Source organism: Gracilinanus agilis, chromosome 2 (assembly GCF_016433145.1).
Source record: "Gracilinanus agilis isolate LMUSP501 chromosome 2, AgileGrace, whole genome shotgun sequence".
NCBI classification, from domain to species: Eukaryota; Metazoa; Chordata; class Mammalia; order Didelphimorphia; family Didelphidae; genus Gracilinanus; species Gracilinanus agilis.
This window is the reverse complement of record NC_058131.1, coordinates 86,450,190-86,470,619: the sequence shown is the minus strand read 5'-3', so window position 1 is coordinate 86,470,619 and position 20,430 is coordinate 86,450,190. Positions and strand designations below refer to the sequence as shown.

At 33.9% G+C, this 20,430-nt stretch overlaps 1 protein-coding gene across 2 annotated transcripts in view; it reads left to right on the top strand.

Moving 5' to 3' along the window:
* The window catches only part of SLC8A1 (solute carrier family 8 member A1), a 415,876-nt gene that overhangs the window by 31,039 nt on the left and 364,407 nt on the right, over positions 1-20,430 (top strand). The window lies entirely within an intron of this gene.

Genomic DNA, 20,430 nt, shown 5'->3' with positions numbered 1-20,430 from the left:
GCATATATATATATCATCATAACCATGCCTGGTTGAATAAATTGTATTCTGCTTTGAAAAAAATATTGTGCAAGAAACTAGTTTCTAAAATTTTAATAAAGTTGTCCATTTCTTTGCAAAGAGTAAATAGGAAAATGACTAAAAAAGGAAATTTCACTCTTTAGCTTTTCATTGCAACAAGGGTTAGATGAAGATAATGTTTCTATTTTTTATTTGACATCATGTTATTTAAGAATACAGATACAAGACACAGAAATGTTTCAACAAGAATATTAATGCACAATAGTGATGAAATGACCAATTTTGTTCTTTCCATAATATACCATTTTGGGGGGAAGATCAGAAGCTTGTTTCTAGTTTAGTCTCTTTTATTTTATGATATCAACAAGACTGCATTCACAAAAGTGGTTTTGTGTAGTGAAAGAAGGTGGAGTGAAGGGCATTGTTTAAGACACCTACTTGTCATTAAGTGGTTTGATCTGAAGAGGGAAGGTCAAAAAATGAGGAGGAAAGAATCAACTTCCCTTCTGTGAATATGTATTGATGTGGTATTGCCCGAAAAAACTGTACACATGCATTCTTTGACATCAAAGTACAGACATCAGGAGGATGTGATCCTGTCAATTAGGTATAACAATGCTATTCTTGCCAACAGTCTTTTAGAGAAGTCACTTTCCTTTTGGTGTCTATGAGAGTGTGTTGTCATTGTTCAGACTTCCTTGGGGAAGAACCCAGCTCAATTTGTTGGCATCATTTCCCATCGTTTAATCAATGAAGTGCTGAAATGGTTTGTAATATCCATGTTTTGGCTAAGGGTTCTAATTTTGGTACACTGAAAACTAGAGAATTTAAGAAAGGATGTAAATTGAGGTTTATGAGCTCATGACAATTAGGAAATTTTACAGAACATAATGTTAGAGCTTTTAATTTCTAAAGGTATTTAATTATGAATTCATAAAGTAATGTCATGAAAAGTACTGGACAAATATCGCTGGAAGATAAAACTGCATTTATTCAAAATAAATGGAAAGCAAAGTCAGGGTGCCTTGGTTCATGTTCTGATTGTCTTTCTTCAATGCTCTTTTATACTGACAAAAAGTCATTAATTAGAACTGCACCATCAAATCAACAAGAGATTTTAAGATTTTGTCATTCAAACTTCAATACAATTTTCTATGGTTGAACTGTGTGTGTGCATGTTTCTTATTTTTGAGAAACCAAATACAGTAATTCTCAAATGGCAAATGGAGAAGAAAGCTATTAAACAATAAAGCTTTGCTATAAATTTGTAACCGTTACAATTCAAGTGAATATTTAATAATTGATGACTACTAGAAAATGCATACATCTCTCTCTGTCTCTCCCTTACTTTCTCCCCATCCAGACACATTGCTTATTGAAATAAATATATTTCATGAAAATATATTAAATGAAATTATTTTAATCTTATAAAACCTGTCTATGTAATGCAAGTTTATCAATATATACATATATAAATACATACACATATGAGACCAGCATATTATTGCAATGTGTTTATATGTGTATACCTATTTATCCATTTATGGCATATATATGTATGTATCTATATATGTGCATATATACTACATGTACTATATATATGTGTGTATATATATATATATATATATCCATCTATGAATAACAGTGGATATATGCTTTGTTGTAGAATCATGAAGACCTAAGTTCAAGTCCTGCCCTTTATATATACTAGCTATGTGATCCTAGATAAGTCCCTCATTCTCTCATTTTCTCAGTTAAATCTCTAAAATTATAAATTACAGAAGTGTCAGTTTTCATTATGAACTTCTACTCAAGCAACTTCTAGTCTTAGCGGAGTCTTTAGAGCACTGACTTGCCCAGGGTTACATGGCAAGTGTGGGTTAAATATAGGACTTGCACCAATATCTCTCTTGGTCCAAGACCAGGTCTATATGCACGCCTCTTATATCTTATTAGAGGATATTTAATGAGGGCATTAAGTTAACTGACTGACATTAACTGGTGATTTTTTTCCCCCTTGGGAGGTGTGTTAGTGAAATTCTGAACTGTTGTCAAAACAGATACATTTTCTCCTTCCCATTGTCATTTCCATGTTCCATACTCCAAACACCTTGATACATTTGTTATTTTTTCTCTATTATATGATATCCTGTTGAGAAATGACTAGAATTGATAATGAAAGTATTCTAGCCATAGTGGTATTGTGTGTGTGTCATTTGGTAGATTCAATAAAGCAGCCTTGAAATATAACATTGCTGGTTATTTTTTAAGCTTTAGATGTTTCTTTCTGAAACACTTGATTCCTTTTATTAAGATTAATATTCTTACATAGTATTCAACTTGAATGCAGGGTTGCCCTAAGTGATATGCTATCCAGGACTTTTACTAAGCCATAAATAAACAGCATTTCAGCTGGAATGTATAAGATTTAAAAAAAAAGCAAGAATGATGATGATTTGATGGAATAATTTATTCTGCCAAACTCCCATTTAAAACATTGAATATGGATAATTAGATTGATTTGACTTTACCAGAAAAAGCAATAGTGTCAGTCTATGACTTCAGTAAGTCATTCACTGCTGAAAATTGGTCAAGAGTTCTGTGGAAGGACTTCTTTGTATCACAGCTTGTAGAAGTCACTTTAAGAACATCCAAATCTGTATTTATGCTTTGAGACACCTATGATAGTAAGAACTTCTATTGCCTGGGTGAATTACAGTAAAAACTTTTGATCAAATGTGATAGAGAGTGACTGAGCCCACATTCTTTTTGTCTACTATATTTTAATTGAAATGAGTCTAATGGAATCTAAGATTGAGTGCCTTACTTAGAAACTAGTACTACTCACTGTAGAGTGAGTAGTACTATACATTTATTTATTTATTTGTTTGTTTGTTTATTTATTTGTTTATTTCCCTTTTTTCTTATCCTTTAAAATGGTTATTTATATCAATAGAGCATTTGAAATTTACCATTCAAACTGGGCATTGTAGACTCAAGATCGGAATAAATTTAAATCTTCCCCTCTAGTTGCTGGTCTGCCCACTATCAACATGTTTCTTGAATCCTTGCTTTACTTCATGAGGCTAAGAACATAAGCTCTTTTCTCTGCTTGATTGTACTTCCCTTTAAATGCTATCTTCAAAGTCCTCCAAATGAAGTAATTACTGGAAAGGCACTTATTTCATAGTTGTGTTACTCAAAGAAATCATTATACAGGATGTAAATCTGTGTAATCTAATGACAAATGGACATAAATGGACATTTTTGTGTTATTCCTTCTTTGAACACACATACCACTAGTCACAGAGATAAGGTAAATTACTTATCTTTAATATTTTATTTCTGAAAAAAATTACTTCTCATATTGCAAGTATGTCTTATTTAATACACTCATTTTTATCCTTATATAGGTGAAGTCTTTCAAGTTGACCTTTTATGCTAAAAATATACATACATACATACATACATACATACACATACATACAAATAGTTATAGAGATTTATTATTGTTAATAGTTCTTTCCTTCCTGGTAAAATACAGGTTCAGAATGTCATTAAAATGATCAAAAGGAAAAAAAGGACTCCATTAAATGCACACTTTAAAACTAGTAACATATTTTGTACATATCATCTCAAAAGCCCATCTTTGGTTAAAGTCAAATCTGAAATAGCTGATCTTGATGTTAATCTATTGATGTTCAGGATAACATTTTATTTGATTGAAATAAGAGATAAAATCATCAACTTTATTTAGAGATTGTCTATACATTTCCAGTGCTAATAATTGATGAATGATAATTTTGCTATTTTAGTGAGAACAATTTTGCCAAATATGTACATTTCCAAAAGTTGATATGAAACTGATTTCCTTGGGGAAATGCTAGGATTTAGTTGCTAATATTGACATTAGATAAAGTTTAAATTTAGTTTTAGCACATGTGTCATATATAGAAAAGAAGATCATTTTGGAAGCTATCTGAGAAAATATGTATTTTGTTATTGAATATCTAGAGCAGGGGTTGGCAACCTTTTTGGCTGTGAGATCCACAAACGCCACATTTTTTAAAATGTAATTTCGTGAGAGCCATACAGTGCTCACAGTGCGCGCTCCTATAACAGTTCCTGAAAAAAAAATTGACTTCATGGCTCCTGCAGAAAGAGCCATATCTGGCCCTCAAAAGAGCCAGATACGGCTCAAGAGCCATACATTGCAGATCCCTGGGATAGAGTAATACATAATTCTCTGAAAAATGATGCTTATATCAACATTTTCCTAGATAGTTAGTGAAATTATAATTGTAGAAACCAAAGGATATAGCTGCTTTCATTTTCCCCAGATAGCATTAGAAGGGAATAAGGTTGGGAGGTAGGCTGGCCATATCACCAGTACAGTAAGCTCCTGAGTGAGGAAAGTTCTTTTATCAATTTAGGTTAACACCTTTTCTCTAAATCATGCCAGGTCATAGCCAGTATATGATACAGGTTTTCCAGGCTTGCTTTTTTTTTTTTTTTTAAACCCTTACCTTCTGTCTTGGAGTCAATACTGTGTATTGACTCTAAGGCAGAAGAGTGGTAAGGGTAGGTGATAGGGGTTAAGTGACTTTCCCAGGGTCACACAACTGGGAAGTGTCTAGAACCTCCTGTCTCTAGACCTGGCTCTCAATCCACTGAGCTATTCCGCTGACCCCCCCACCTTTTTTAATAAAGGATTATTTGCAGACCAACATATCTTTTTAAATTGACACATGAAGCATTTAGCCTTATCACAAATATTTACATTTGTGAAAAAAGATAGTAAGTAAATGAGATAAAATCATTAAAAGGCCATATTTTTATCCTATTAAATTTTATGAAACAATGGAATATTTAAAATGAGACTATCCCTTGTTCTCTTTTCCTCTTAATTTATTTAGTTCTTTTAAAAAATTCTTTACTAAGATAAAATAAACAGTAAAAGTCTAAAGCATATAGAAAATTATCTAGAAAAAAATAAAAGAAATCAAGGCAGGAAAAAGAAGAATAAAACAGAAGATAAAAACTAAATAAGGGGCAGCTAGATGACTCAATAGATTGAGAACCAAGTCTGGAGATGGAAGGTCCTAGATTCAGATGTGGCCTCAGATACTTCCTAGCTGTGTGACTCTGGGCATGTTAATTAACACCAATTGCTAGGCCTTTCTGCTCTTCTGCCTTGGAACCAATGCTTAGTGTATTGATTATAAGACAGAAGGTAAGGTTTAAGGGAAAAAAAAAGAAGCCAAAATATGGAAGAGTTAAAATAGCTAATGAAGCCCCAAGGGGATACTAGAAACAAAGAATTCAGGAGAGGAAAGCCATTAACTCATTCTATCTTAAAACTGTGCATGTGCAAGTAAGTGCTACTTTGTAGAGTACTTTAATGCATTTAGACAATTAAAATGAAGGTTCCTCAGGATTTTACATGGAAATGGTATTTACTTTCCTAGGCAATATGGCAACCGAATAAATTCAGATAAAGTAATTTTGTGGATTTAATGGATTTTCAGTTTACTGGATTATTTTTTCAGCCATTGTTATTTACCTCTTATCTAAAACAATAACACAAGCTTCATGATAGCAAGAGATGGAAACTTGAATTATAACAAGTTGTGTTATTTGTAGGCCCAGAGCTACTGCACAAAGATTTGTTTAGGAAACTAGTAAGGAATAGAGCTGGAATTGGAACACAGACTTTCTTACATTAAGCCTAATGATCCTTCTCTCCCAAGAAACATTTTAGATATTATTTGCTAGAAAAAAGTTCTGAGCTTGGACCAAAGTTGTGTTTTTATTTATTTATTCAATGACCTTGAATGAACAGACCACCATATCTCTCCATTTTAGTGATTTGTTCTTTGTTTTCCTTTGTTTTCCAAAGTTGTGCTAGATAATCTTCTGTGAACAAGATCTTGGTCTTGAGCATAGGCATTCCTTCTGTTTTTCTGAGAGTGAAAGAGTGAATGGATTATCCATTCTGCTAATATCTCTCTAATACTTAGTTCTAACCCTGAACTAATTTTACTCTTCAGACCCATTTTAATCTGTGAATGATAAGGTTGATTAAGTACCCAAGAGGTCTAAAAGACCTATTGACTGAAGTTGGGAATGACTTTCCCAGGGCTACATAGCCAGTATTATCAAAAGAAGGACTCCAACCTGAATGTCTCTGACACTGAGTCCAAATCTCTATCCACTAAACAACCTTTTAGTCAAAGTAAATTCTGGTTGTGCTTTTCCAAAGTCAAAATCTAAGGCATACTTGTGACTGAAGTGTTCTTCATGTTTTTCCTCTATTGGATTAAAGGAAAAGAAATAAAAATTTGCTTTTAAGGCTAAAATTAGCAAGAAGTCTATGACATTCCCTTTCACTCTCTTTATGCAAAACCTGTGTTCAGATGTGATTTAATAATTTGCATGTGAACAAAGAAATTTTCTTTTTACTTTTGCCATTAAATTAGATTCTCTTTGGAATTAACAGATTTGTTATGTTTGGAGTTAAGTGGAAGAGTCATACTATTCTTCTTTGTATCTTAAAATCTAGCTCTATTGTAATTTCTTCATTTTTCCTTCTTTATTTTGTACCAGTCCCCTCTCTTCTACAAAGGGGAAGAAACATAACAAATTCTTGGATATTATATGCTAGCTTTTGGAGTGGTCCTTAAAAGCAACACTTACAGGTGGCACTGATAGTAAATGGATTTTCTAAGACTGTTAAAAATCTCTAACAAGCCAACATTATGAGGGAAGCTTTTTGTTTCTCCACATAGGAGATCATAAGCTTAATCTGACCCAGTTTTCAGGTGAGCCATAAAATGAGTAACAGATAGAATGATTACATTTTAGCTATCTCAAGAATGAACTGAAAGCTGGCCATGTTCCAGATTTCTTGTTCAACCAAAATAATGTTAAAATAAGGAAACTAAAATGAGATACAGTCAGATTACCTCTTTATTAAAAATTGACAGCTTCCTATCTATGGAGCCATTGGTGTATTCTAGGATATACCCATGAGTCATTGGCAGTTAGCAGAAAGGTGGTTGTTTTATTTTTTTTCATAGTTCTCGAGGTCAAAACTTTAAACTAAGTGACACAGAGTGACAGAGAGACAGATTTCAGCTTCCTGAATATAAGCAAGAATTTCTAAAACTTAGAGCTGTCAAAAAATGGAATGGGTTGTCTTTCTAGGTAGTGTCTGTCCTATTATTAAAGACATTTAAGCAAAAAACTGGGCATCCACAAATTAGGTATTTTAGATTCATATTTCAGATAGGAATTAGATTACATGGCTTCTGAGGTCCATTTAAATTCTAAATATAGTCCTATAACAGATTACTTTATGTTTCCTAAGGACTATTTTTGTGCGTATGGATTAGCAACATAGCTATTTCTTTATTTTTATTTTTATTTATTTAATTAATTTAGAATATTTTTCCATGGTTACATGATTCATGATTTTTCCCTCCGCTTCCCCCCCCCCGGTAGCTAACAAGTAATTCCACTGGGTTTTACATATATCATTGATCAAGATCTATTTCCATATTATTAATATTTGCATTAGGGTTATCCCTCTCTACTACTAACCCATTCCATCCTGTATCTTTCAACAGATTTGTCCCCTCTGTTATCCCCATTCTTTCATTTATTTTTAGTCTCTCTCTCTCTCTCTCTCTCTCTGTCTCTCTCTCTCTGTCTCTCTCTCTCTGTCTCTGTCTCTCTCTCTCTCTCTCTTTCTCTCTTTCTCTCTCTCTCTCTGTCTCTCTCTGTCTCTCTCTCTCTCTCTCTCTGTCTCTCTTTCTCTCTCTCTCTGTCTCTGTCTCTCTCTCTCTCTCTCTGTCTCTCTCTCTGTCTCTCTCTCTCTGTCTCTCTGTCTCTCCCTCACCCCCCCCCACACTGGTTCATTTCCCACTATCTACAGACACACCCACGTATCTTATTCTGAAAAAAATGTCACTTGATCCTTCCATCCCCACTGTGGTTGTCCTATATTCCTTTTGCCTTTTGTAGTTAAATTCTTTGAAAAGGTTGTCTATAGCAAGAGCCTGTACTTTGTCTCTTCTCTCTCTCTTCCTTAACCCTTTACAATGTGGCTTCCTATATCATCACTCCACTAAAACTTCTCTCTCAAAAGTTACTAATGATTTATTGGTTGCCAAATCAATGGCCTTTTCTCTCTTCTCCTTCTTCTTGACCTCTCTGCAGCCTTTGACACTGTTAATAACTCTCTCCTCCTTGATACTCTTTTCTCTCTCTAAGTCTTCAGTATACTATTCTCTCCTGGTTTTCTGAATACTTCTCATACTCCTTTGCTGGAATCTCCTCCAGATAATGCCCTCTAACCTTTGGGGTCATTCAGGGTTATGATCTCTGCCTTCTCTTCTTCTTCCTCTACATTACTTCAGTTGATGATTTCATCAATCCCCATGGATTTAATGACCTCTTCTTTGCTTTAGTTATCAATAAATATTTAATTTCATATATATTATATGAGGCACCCGAGTGATAGAAAATGACAAAGGGGAAAGAAGAGGGAGGTCACAGGAAATGGATGATTTTTTCTGCAAAAAATGAGACAAGATTCTCAGTTGAGAGATTGGAGGGAAGGCAAGCCCTGGAAGGACTAAGGAGGAAGCTTTGGAAATGCTACTGTGAAAGTGAGGAAGATGAGTTGATTAGAGAAGTGTAATTAGATTGCCTAACAGCAGTGAGGACCCAGATGAGATTATGTAGCATAAATTTATAATGAATTCAGTCAGAAAATATTTATGTGATTTCTCCACCTCTACTCCTCCTTTTCTCCTTTTCTCCTTTTCTCCTTTCCTCCTTTCCTTAAAGCAGCATGTGAGTAGGAGCAAAGTGAGAAATGGTGGAAGTAATCCAAGGCTGAAGTTTGGTTGGGTGAAATCAGTGACATGATGAAGGGGATAAAGGATTCAAAAGAGGAGGACAGTGTGAATGGGTTCAGACTGAGCAGGATTGTAGTTCTTAGGCTTATGGTTGGGAAAGTTTTCTAGACCTTATGGTAGGATTCAGGTTAACTATTAATTCTGAGGTCCACCTAGGCTTTTAATTTAGCATGCCTTTTGGATAATTTGGCATTAATGAATGATGAACTCAAACCTCCCCTACAAGAAAAGTGCATGGGCTTCGTTAACAGTTACTTCAACAAGTTAGAGACTTTTTTTGTTTACTTTTGAGTTTTTGACTGTGTTTCAGATGGTTAAAACTAACAGACTGTAATTCTTATTTCTTATTAAGTAGGTTGCCACTGTATACTGACATGAAATTCTGCTAATATTTTAAGGTAAAAAAGAAACAAAAAATGTAGGAAATCAGATATGGGCTCCCTCTTCTCTGTGGTTCTTTTAACAGTTTAATTTTATTTTTGTGAACATCCATTTGTAGAAGGTATTGGCTATAGGCAGATATCTGTATTCTCTTTGCCAGGGATAGGGAATGAGATGGAGAAGTGAGGAATGGTGGTGATGGGTAGCAGAACTCTCCAATGGGCATCAGCAAATCAGATCAAATGCCCTGGACCTTGAACTTTCAGGACAGTTCTGTATCACTGAAGGGACCATGTAGCTGGAGCTAAATAAATATGGGAAATACATGAATGGAGAGAGGAGGGAAAAAATAGACCTCCTGTTAGTTTAGTTTAGTTTTTTGTTTTTAAAGAAAGAAAAAAATCTATAGTGTTGTTAGGTATACACTTAGTGCTCAAAGCATACAGGGACTGGAGTCTCATCATATCTCTTGCTTCCACATTAACTTTCACATCTCTCCTTCAGGATATAAATTACCTTTTGGTGGTATATCCTCCTCTTTTCCTTTTCAAGGCTGTCCTTGCTAATCTTTTAAAATAGATTTCACCCACATAAAAATGTTAATATGTATAGGTGGAAGTGGGGAAAACATGGTGCATCCATGAAATGATCAGCTCTGAGCCTGGCAGTCCCCTTGGAATATTTCTGTTCAGGTTTGTCACATGTGGTTATTGCCTAAGGAACTTTGGTAAGCTTCCTAGAAATGACCAGGGGAGGGGGCAGATTACTGTTTTAAGAAACATTTGGTAGCACTGGATATTTGGTTAGAATTCCATGGGCACAAATCTGATAGGAAAAGTTAGCATTTTTGTTTTATCATAGAAATAGTTAATGTAACTTTTTGATTTTTTGATATTTATTAACTATGATGATAAGCATTTGTAATAATAATCGTATCTCGTTTTAATAAAATGTTGCAAGAGTTTCTACATGATAACCTAGGCTATATATACTCTCTCAAGAAAATCTTCACCCTGAACAAAAATAATAGAGAATTTCTGACCTTAATCAGAAGTCTCACTTGAAGAGTTAGTTTTATAGAAGTTAATATTGTTTCTACTTCATCTTTATAAATCTTATATATAATATATTACTATATATTATTATATTCTCTTGTATAATAACATATAAAATATCTTATTTACCAAGTAATATTTTTTCTGTTTCTTCTTATTCTGGCCATCTTCCCTCTTTTCTTCCATTTTGATTCCTTTTTATATGGCAACATTAGACTTAGTATAGAACTAGTTGTTTGTTTATTCTCATGATTTTAGGCTGTTATTTATTATAGGAAATAAAACCCCTCTTGTCCATGATGAAAAATGTCCCTGAAATCTCATCTCAGTTATCAGAAACAATATTTTATTTTTCAATGAAAAATAAATAAATGTTTATTGAACCAACTGAAATAAGGAACTTGCTTCCTTGATGGGAAATAATGCCCAAAGAGTAATAAGTATTGCTAAACATTTAAAATTACATAATTTTGCATGTATAGACATTACACTTAAAATCAACCCTACAGTAGAGTTCAGTAAATGTGCCAGCCTTTGCTGTTAGTGAGTGAATATAGGTATAGGATATTTTATTTGCTTTCAGACACAAAAGATATGTTGGCTAGTATTCCTGGACTGAGTTTTTTGCCTTCTTTTTAAACTTTTGCCACAATGGATAATTTGCTAGGTAGAGAGAGAGGAAGAGATATTTGTAGAAATGAAAGCAGTATAAAACAAAATATATCTATTTTTAAAAGTTTTAAAAAGATGATATTTTGGTACATTGGAATAGATCTTTGCAGGCCAAATAACAATTAGGTATTGGAGGAAGAAAGGGATCACTAACATAATTCTAATGTGAATTCACTTTAAGAGATAAATCTGAACCAAAATTAGAACAGTCATTCATGGCCCTTGGGTGAGTTACAGGTTTAAAATTAAATAAACTGTATATCCCTCTGAATCCCAGTGAATTTCTGAATCCCTCTTGAATTCCCAACAAAGAGGTGTCCATGTCAAGAAAATGAAATGCCAAAAATGAATAATTTATCTTTTTTCTCTGTTCTTTTATAATATCAGATATTTTCTATACTTATTGGAATATTTTGTTTCTTTTTTAATTTCATCTTTATATTTCTCAAATATCAGGGCTTGTTATCTTTCCTAAGGGAGCCAATTAACTTTGCTTTCAGCCTGATTATTTTGTGGGGAAAAAAATGTCCTGTTACTTCTTGCTTAGTTTTTCAAATTATTCCCTGTTATGCCTCTTAGACCAATTCTCACAAGTCTCTGTTCCTCTTTGATTTTAAAGCCTATAAAATATTTTGTATTTAATAAATTTATTCATAATTAGCTAAGAGCCTCAGAATTAGGGAAATCCTATTATATGTGTCAGACATGAGCCAAACAGAGAAATATGTTTTATATATATATGATATATGATAATATATGTATCATATTATCTTCCTTCTTGGGGAAAGGAAAGGGTTGAAAGAGAGGAAAAGAATATGGATTACAAAGCATCAGGAAATGGATATTAAAAATCATAATGCAATTAATTGACATGCTATCTAGAAAATAAAATTTACAAAAAGATACTAGGGGTTTGAAAGTGCCAGGTTTGTGGACTTAGTCTTCCTTTGTATCTTTCCCTATAACCTTCATGGGAGAGTTGATTCTTCTACTTTGTCAAAAGGCAAACAAATTTGTTAATTTGGTCTATGGTCTTTTTGATATCCTTCATCATCTCCTTGTTTAGAAAGTGACAGGCTGGGGATCTGGCAGGGAACTATTCTGACTGCATTTATTTATTTATTTGTTTGTTTATTTTTGTCAGTCTTCATGTCTTCTCCTCACATGCCATGAATGTGAAAGTTTAATCACGTTTAATGCTTTAATCAGTGTTCTAAGGTCACTCACTCCAAGTCATTTCCTTCAGATCTCAGATAACATCAGTGAGATTTTTTGCTCACAATTCTTTTCAATTCACTTTTTTAATAACTGTAGTGTAGATGAAACAAAAACACCTTTTGGAGAGGAACAATTATGAAAACAGATTATCATGGGTCAAAGCTGAAAAATAGCAGAGACCATCTAGTCCTACCCCTCGTTTTTTAGGTGGATGCAATGGATAGAACACTGGACTTAAAGTAAAGTCCCGAATTCAGATGTGGACTCAGACACTTGCTAAATGAGTAAATCAAAGCAAGTCACTTATCTTCTGTCTGCTTCAGTGTCCTCAATTGTAAAATGGAAACAATGGTACTACTCACTTCAAAAGGTTGTTACAAGGATCAAGATGGGATAATATTTGTAAAAACAAAACAAAACACTTAGTAAAGTGCTTGACATATAACAGGCATCAATCGATGCCCTTGTCCCACCAACCATGAAGTTGCTTTGTAGTCAAATCAATGAAATGGTAGACTGGATCATGCATTTGGTAAGATTTTCACTTGTCTTGATGAAGTAACTATTGTTATTCTTCAGAAAATTATTATTTTAAAATACATATAAATACATATATCTTAATCCTTTGCCTGTCTTAGAATTGATATTGTCTTGGTTCTAAGATTGAAGAGTGGTAAGGGCTAGGCAATTTCTGTTAAATGACTTGCCCTCGTCACATAGCTAGAAAGTTCCAGAGGCCAGATTTGAATCCAGACTCTAGGCTTGGCTCTCAGTCTATTGAGGCATTTAGCTGCCCCTCTTCATAAAATTACTGATCTTCTTTGTGTCATTGTTTTTACATCTATAAAACAGGATTTGTAGCTCTTGCCTATGCCATAGAAGTGGCAGCTAAGTGAAGCAGTCAGATGAATTCTGTACTTGCAGTCAGGAATATCTAGGTTCAGATTTGTTCTCAGATGCTTAATCATAGTGTGTGACCCTAGACAAATCATTGAACGTTTCTCTCATCAATAAAATGGGAACAATAATAGTATCTATTTTGTAAGGTTGTTATAATGTACAAATAGGAAAATACATCATTATTATGCTAGATATATTTACTCTGGTACAAAAGCTTTTAACCTCTTTTATGATTCATGGACCTCCATGACAACAATCTAGTGAAGCCTGTGAAACTTTTTTCAAAATATTTTAAGTGCATATATCATAAATAAAATTATAAATAAAATAATGATTAAAAAAGAAAAAACATTATATCGAAATTGAATTATCAAAATACATATAAAATACACTAAGCTCGTGGAACACCTTTGTACAATTTTAGAGTTTAAATGGACTTCTGTGTTCATGTAGTTCAGATTTCCACCCAGAAATCCCTTCTAACATCTCTTTCTGCTGGTCATCTAGGTTCTACTCAAATAGTTCCACTGATGGGAAAGTTACTACATCACAAGGCAGCCCATTCCCCTTTTTGACAGATATAATAGAAAATTTTTTTCTGATGTTGAGTCTGAACTTCCCTTTTTGTTATTTCTATGCATTGCTCCCAGTTGCTTTCTGGAAAACTGCATGAGGCATTTATAACCTCTACCTCATAACCATTCTACTTTTGAAGATAGACATCATGTCTTGTGTTAATCATATCTTCCCTAAGCTAAACATCTAGTTCTTTCACCCATTCCCCATTTGACATGCCTCTGTGGTATCTAGATACTTTGCCATCTACAACCTCTTCTCCTGGAGTGGAATAATACAGCCTCTAAAGAACAACGAAGAGGGTCATTGTGGTACTGAGTGGTCCAAAATACATTATGAATCAAATATAATGTAAGAGAAGTGATATCAGGGAGCTATATGGTTGGAAAAGAAGTTAGGCTTATTCCATGTGGCAAAAGCAAGGGATGAGTAGTCAAGGGTCTGCACATATGATTTTTGTGCATACATTCAAATGGAAAGACATTCGCATACTCAGTAGAGTCCTTGTGGAAGACTAACAAGAGAATATAGATAAGATTTGCTGAATAAAGTGGACATGAGTGGGTTGAGCAAAAGTACCTAAAACAATGAAATCACAAATGAAGCACTGATATAAGAGAATCTTAGTTTAATTTTTTTTTTTGAGGGAGAAGTTTCACTTAGTAATTGAACAATCAATTTATTTTTCATTTTCTCTTTAAAACACTTAGATTTGGAGATTTTTCCTGCAAAGAAAGTTGAGGTTAGTTTAGTGATTCCAAATTATTCCTAAAGCCTTAGTCTATGAGCATTTTTAAAAATTTTATTATAGGAATTTTCTCTTTTATTTGGTGTATAACATGATAGTTAACAAATCATTGATTTATTTAGACATCATTAGGCAGTGTACTTGTTTGTATAATTGTATCTACCTGAAACCAGTTGGAGTCCGTTATCTCCATGTTCTATGTACAATATGTCAATGGTGCATCATCATCTATTTATACTCATCTCTGCTTCTCTCCATTTAGTCATGGATTGGTAAATGTAAATATATGCCTTCTAAGTAAATGTTAGTTTGAATAAGGACATTTTAACAATTCTCAGCACACATGAGACCTCAGCATGCTTTCCAGGTTCTACTCAGAGGGCATGCATTTGTGTCATGCTGTGCAATGATATATAATAAGACCGTATACAAGTTCCAGGAAATGAGTGTTTTTTTTTCCTTGCATTTCAAATGAACCACATATGGTGTTTGGTTTAAAGAAAAATGAAGGGGAATTAAGTAGATCGATGTTTGTAAGTATTGGATTTTTTTCAGCTGATTTATAGTCCCTCTCTTTAGAAAACAGGCAGAAATCTGCTAAAGATTCTTAAGAGAGTAACTGAGAAAAGATAAAAAATATATAATACAACTGAATCTTGAGAATTCAGAGGCGACAAAAATGGAATCAATCCCCAAAATGTTATCCAAAAGCATTCATTAGCAGTGCAGTTCCATTTGTGAATTAATTCATAATGCTAATAACATATTTTAGAGTGCTGAGGTACTCATTTCAGTTGTTACCATGTCTAAATTGTTGAGTAACCGGGTTGTGGCTATGGGAGATCTACGTAGTAAAGCTGCATTTTAGTAGAATCTCTGTCTCAGAATTACAGAAGAAATATTAGGGTTGGAAGGGACTTCAGTGGCCATCTGATTCATCCCATTACTGAAAAGTCTGTACTAGAAGATAATAGTCATCCAGCTTTTGTTTGAAGTCCTCTAAATGAGGAGGAACCAACTAATTCAAAAGCAGTCTGTTACAGTTTGAGATGATTGTAGCTAGGAAATTGCCACACTTGTCATCCCACTGTTGTCCCTAGTTCCAGCCACTGGGGCCTAAAAAACATGTGTCACCCTTTCCTGGTGTATAACTCAACTGATTCAAGATTCATGCAGGGTAGGTGACGTCCTCAATCTCTAAGAGAATGAGACAAGAGAAAAACAGGCATGAGTACATTGCACAAAGCAACTCTACTTTGATAACAAGCATGATTAAGGTTAATTTGATCAATTAGACATGCATATAAGGGAATTTAGGTCTCTGCAAAGAGACACTGGGAAAACAGTCAACTTAGCTAATCACCAAATATGGAGCAATATATCTCTTTGGTTCTCAAACCAGAGTAACACAGAATTCAAAGAAATGGCAAATTTGGGCACTTAACTGTATTTTCAGATTGAGTGAATATAGCATGAGCAAGGCTTCAAGATGGAACAGGCAGTGAGCCGGATTTTTAAGTGTTCATATTGATTTCAATTAAATGCAACAACCCAATCCAACAAATATTTATGTGCTAACTATATGTATGCATTGTGGTAAGTCTTGAAAATTTAAAGACAAAAATGAAAATATTCCTGCCTTCAAGGGAACCTACCTTCTACTTACCATATGTAAATTGTTGTTACATCCTATAAATAGATAAGTATTTTATAGACATCTTGGCTCTAGATGCATAATTTCATTAGCGAAGGAGTTTCTGGTGAGGAAACTCCCTGTAGCAATGCAGGTCAGAAACTCATCTTAATGTCTTAGAGACTTCTTTGGAACACTAAAGATTAGGTGGCTTATCCTTATCCCCAAAACTAATCTCAATTACCTAGCTTTTGCCACTTTCCTGTTTTAGAATTTGTACTAAAAATAAGGTAAGGGTTTAAAAAAATAGCCATCTGACTTTGAGCAAGTGACTCCAACTTCCAGTCCTAGTTTTCTCAAACATAAAACTGAAAAGACAAAAACAAATAAAAAAAAATAACATGCTTCCATTATTTGCCTTGAAGAGTTGTGAGGAAAAAGCTTTGTAAATCCTAAAGCACTATACAAATGTGAGCTTTTATTACTTTCTTATTACTTTTAGTCAGTGTTTTTCAAATAGTAATCTATCAGTAAAGTATCCTCCTTTCCTGTAATGGTCAAGTAAATTAAATACAGGATGAATTTATAGACCTATTTTCATAGTCACTTTGTAGCATGCTTTTAATGGTAAGTGGAGTCATTATTATCTTCAAAGTTATAGATCATGATTGATAATGCCTTTGCCCTGACTCATCTTTGGAACCAAGGTCAAAATGAAGGCATTTTCCTTCAAATTATAATACATAGTAATTTAGTGCTCCAAAAACTTTCTTTTGCATTACATCAGTTGGTTGTCCACAGAAGTATCATCCCACTATATTCTTTACCAACTTTATAAAAGACGTGGTCTTAACAGATTGAGAGTTTATATTTTAGCTGTTGAACCTAGGAAGAAGAGTTAGGAGGTAGGAGGTTTGTGTGTGTGTGTGTGTGTGTGTTTGGTAGTCTAGAATATGGTTGAATAGCTTGAAATGTTTTACTCCACTATTGTAGCAACTGGAAGCAAAACTCCATTACCTTCAATTTAGGAGATTTCTATTCTGTCCTGAGCAGCAGGGATTGGTTAAAAGTTAAACAAAGGAATTTTACCTCCTGCATTTGGGATTTGGAAATTGAGATGCAGTTTAATAGGTTTTATTTTTTACTATTCTTCATCTCTTAATTCCTGCTCCCTTTCTTCATTCACCCTCTAATTTCCACCATGGCTCCCATTGATTTTCTAGTCCCTTAAGGGTCATTAAAGACCATACAGCTGGATTGGTCAGTTGATAGCTAAGAAATGAAAAAAAGAGATATGCACTAGAACTAGGGCTTTATTCTCCAATGGTGTTTCAAAATGTCCTCTTCCCAACCTGACAGGAAAGGGATTGACAAATTAATTCCCAAAACAGTTTTTTTATGTTTAACCATGAAAATACTCCATTAGATTATGCAAAATAGATATGTCTAGAGTACCCTTTAATCAACTGCAATTTCACTGTTGTGTGGGAGGTCTGAGTATGATATTGGGAAAATGAGAAGACATCTGTTGGGTTTCCTGATATCTTAATGGGGAATGTCTCACTTTGGGTAGTACTAGAGCAGGAAGTACTAAAGCCTGTGAAACCATTATCTTTTGGATCAGATGTAGGACAAGAACCTCGATTTTACTACAGATTCCCAGTATATTTCTGAGGCTGAAGTAGTGGATTTGTTTACCGAATAGATGTGATGCATAGAAGATACCCCAATCTTAAAATGCAAGAAATGTGCTTAACAAAAGGCAACTGGGCCTAGACAATTTCATGTTTATGTGATAGATGTTCTGAACGTTTTATGAGTTCAGAGGAATTGCTGTCTCGGAAGAAACAACCCCATCTTATTTGGCTGATGATCTGAGAAAATAAATAGGGGAAATTTGAAATTTGCCTATTCTTCTTGAATTGGCTTCATGTTTCATGATATTAAAGCTAGTATTTATGATTAATGTTTTAGAATTAGAGTAAGTTTTCCTCATTAAAATAACAAGATTGGTTTCTGTCAAGTAAACCAATTTTTGGTGGGGGGCATGAGAAGGAATAGAGCATAAATCTGTTAAGAGCACATTAACCGTTCAACAAACATTTGTTAGGTGACCACTATTTGCATGCCCTAGGCTCTGCTCTAGGTGTTGAGAATTCAAAGGCATAAATACAATTTTCTACCTTCATGAAGCCTGTACTCTATTGGTATGAGACTACATGCATGTATGCATATATGTGTGTAAATATGTATATATGTACATATTTCCCCTGAACAGAATTTAAGTTTCTTAAAGGTAGAAAATGTATGTGTTCATATATATGTATATATGTACATGTATATGTGTGTATATAAATATATATATGTATATATATGTATATATATATACATAAATATAAACACAACAAATAAGAAGTAAATTTGAGAGTTAATAGCTTTCAGCAACTTGGGGAAATCCAGAAAGTCCTCTTACTTTGAAAGAAACTAGGCATTTTTAAGAACTGAAAGTGAGGAGGGAGGGAATGCATGCTAGTCATGAGAGAGTGAGACAGAAAGGGGTAGGGAACAGCAGGTGCAAAGACCTTGAGATGGGAGATGAGGTATCCTAGATTAAGGACAAGAAGGCCAATTTGACAAGAAATATAGGAGTGGAAAACGTTTAAGTTGCAAAGATAATTTGGAACCAAAAAGTATCTTTAGAAATGCTTTTAGTGTCAAATAGATGAGTTTGTATTTGATCCTAGAGTTAAGACCCTAGAGTTAGAGTTAGAGCTCTTGGAGGCAGCTAGGTAGCTCAGTGGTAGAGACAGGAGGTCTTGGGTTCCAATTTGGCCTCAGATACTTCCTAGCTTTGTGACCCTGGGCAAGTCACTTAACCCCCATTGCTTAACCCTTACTATTCTTCTGCCTTGGAACCAATACATAATATTGATTCTAAGATGGAAGGTAGGGCTGTGTTTTTTTGTTTGTTTCTATGTTTGTTTTTGTTTTTATTTTAAAGAAGAAGATGGTACTGAAGTTTACGCAGCAGGGGAATGGCATGATGTGATCTTTTAAATTTTTGTTATTGTATCCCCACTCCCTAGCATAGAATTCTTAGCTTACCTACATACCTTCCTGATCTCCCTAGCTACTAGTGAGTGCCCCTGAAGTTAACTTGTATTTTGTACTTTTATATGTCTATAAAATAAACACATACACTTCTATAGGTATTCATATATTGATACATATATACAAAATTTCATGATATGTATGTAACTGTTTCCACTGATGTATGTACATGTTGTTTCCCCCAGTTAAAAATGAAGTTTTTAGAGAGCAGAAACTGTTTCAGTTTTCTGTTGTTTGCCCTATATGCATAACAGTGCCTGGCACATAGTAGACACTTTAAAAATACTTGTTAATTGATTAATTAAAAATTATACAGTTAAGGGGGCAGCTGGGTAGCTCAGTGGAGTGAGAGTCAGGCCTAGAGACAGGTCCTGGGTTCAAACCCGGCCTCAGCCACTTCCCAGCTGTGTGACCCTGGGCAAGTCACTTGACCCCCATTGCCCACCCTTACCAATCTTCCACCTATGAGACAATACACCAAAATACAAGGGTATAAAAAAAATTATACAGTTAAATCCACAATAATATTGCTCCTCCTTTATTTCGAACTATTGGCCAAGTACATAGAGTTAGCCACTGTGTAAACACTTTATGTTATTAAATTATGCTGAAGCTGACTAAGTTAAAAAATTCTCTTCTATCTCGTAGGGTGGTGATGAAATTCTCACCAATTTCATAAAAGACAAAAAAATATCTCCTGAGTGTCAACTGTACCACAAAAGTTTCACATAAACCACCCACTTGCCACTATTCTTCTCCCCTTCCTCAAAGCATCAGCATTTTGTTTTCCTTCCCACAAATATTGAAAACTGACTTATGTATGATTGTGACATTGATTCTCACAAATTGCCAAACCTCATCTAAATTGATCAAAGTAACAGGAAAAGTTCCTGATTTTCTTTTAAAAAACTGTATATATATATATACATATATATATATATATAATATGTTTATTATATATATATACACACACACATATATATGTACATATATATCCAAAATACATGCAGATACAGATATAAACATGATATAGATATCTATGGAGAAAGATAAAATCATAGATTAATTATAAATAGATTAGTATAGGTATATGTAGAAAGATATAGATAATTATAGATGTATAGATCAATATAAATATAGATATATGCAGATAGATAAATATAGATGTAGATAAATATAGATGTAGATACA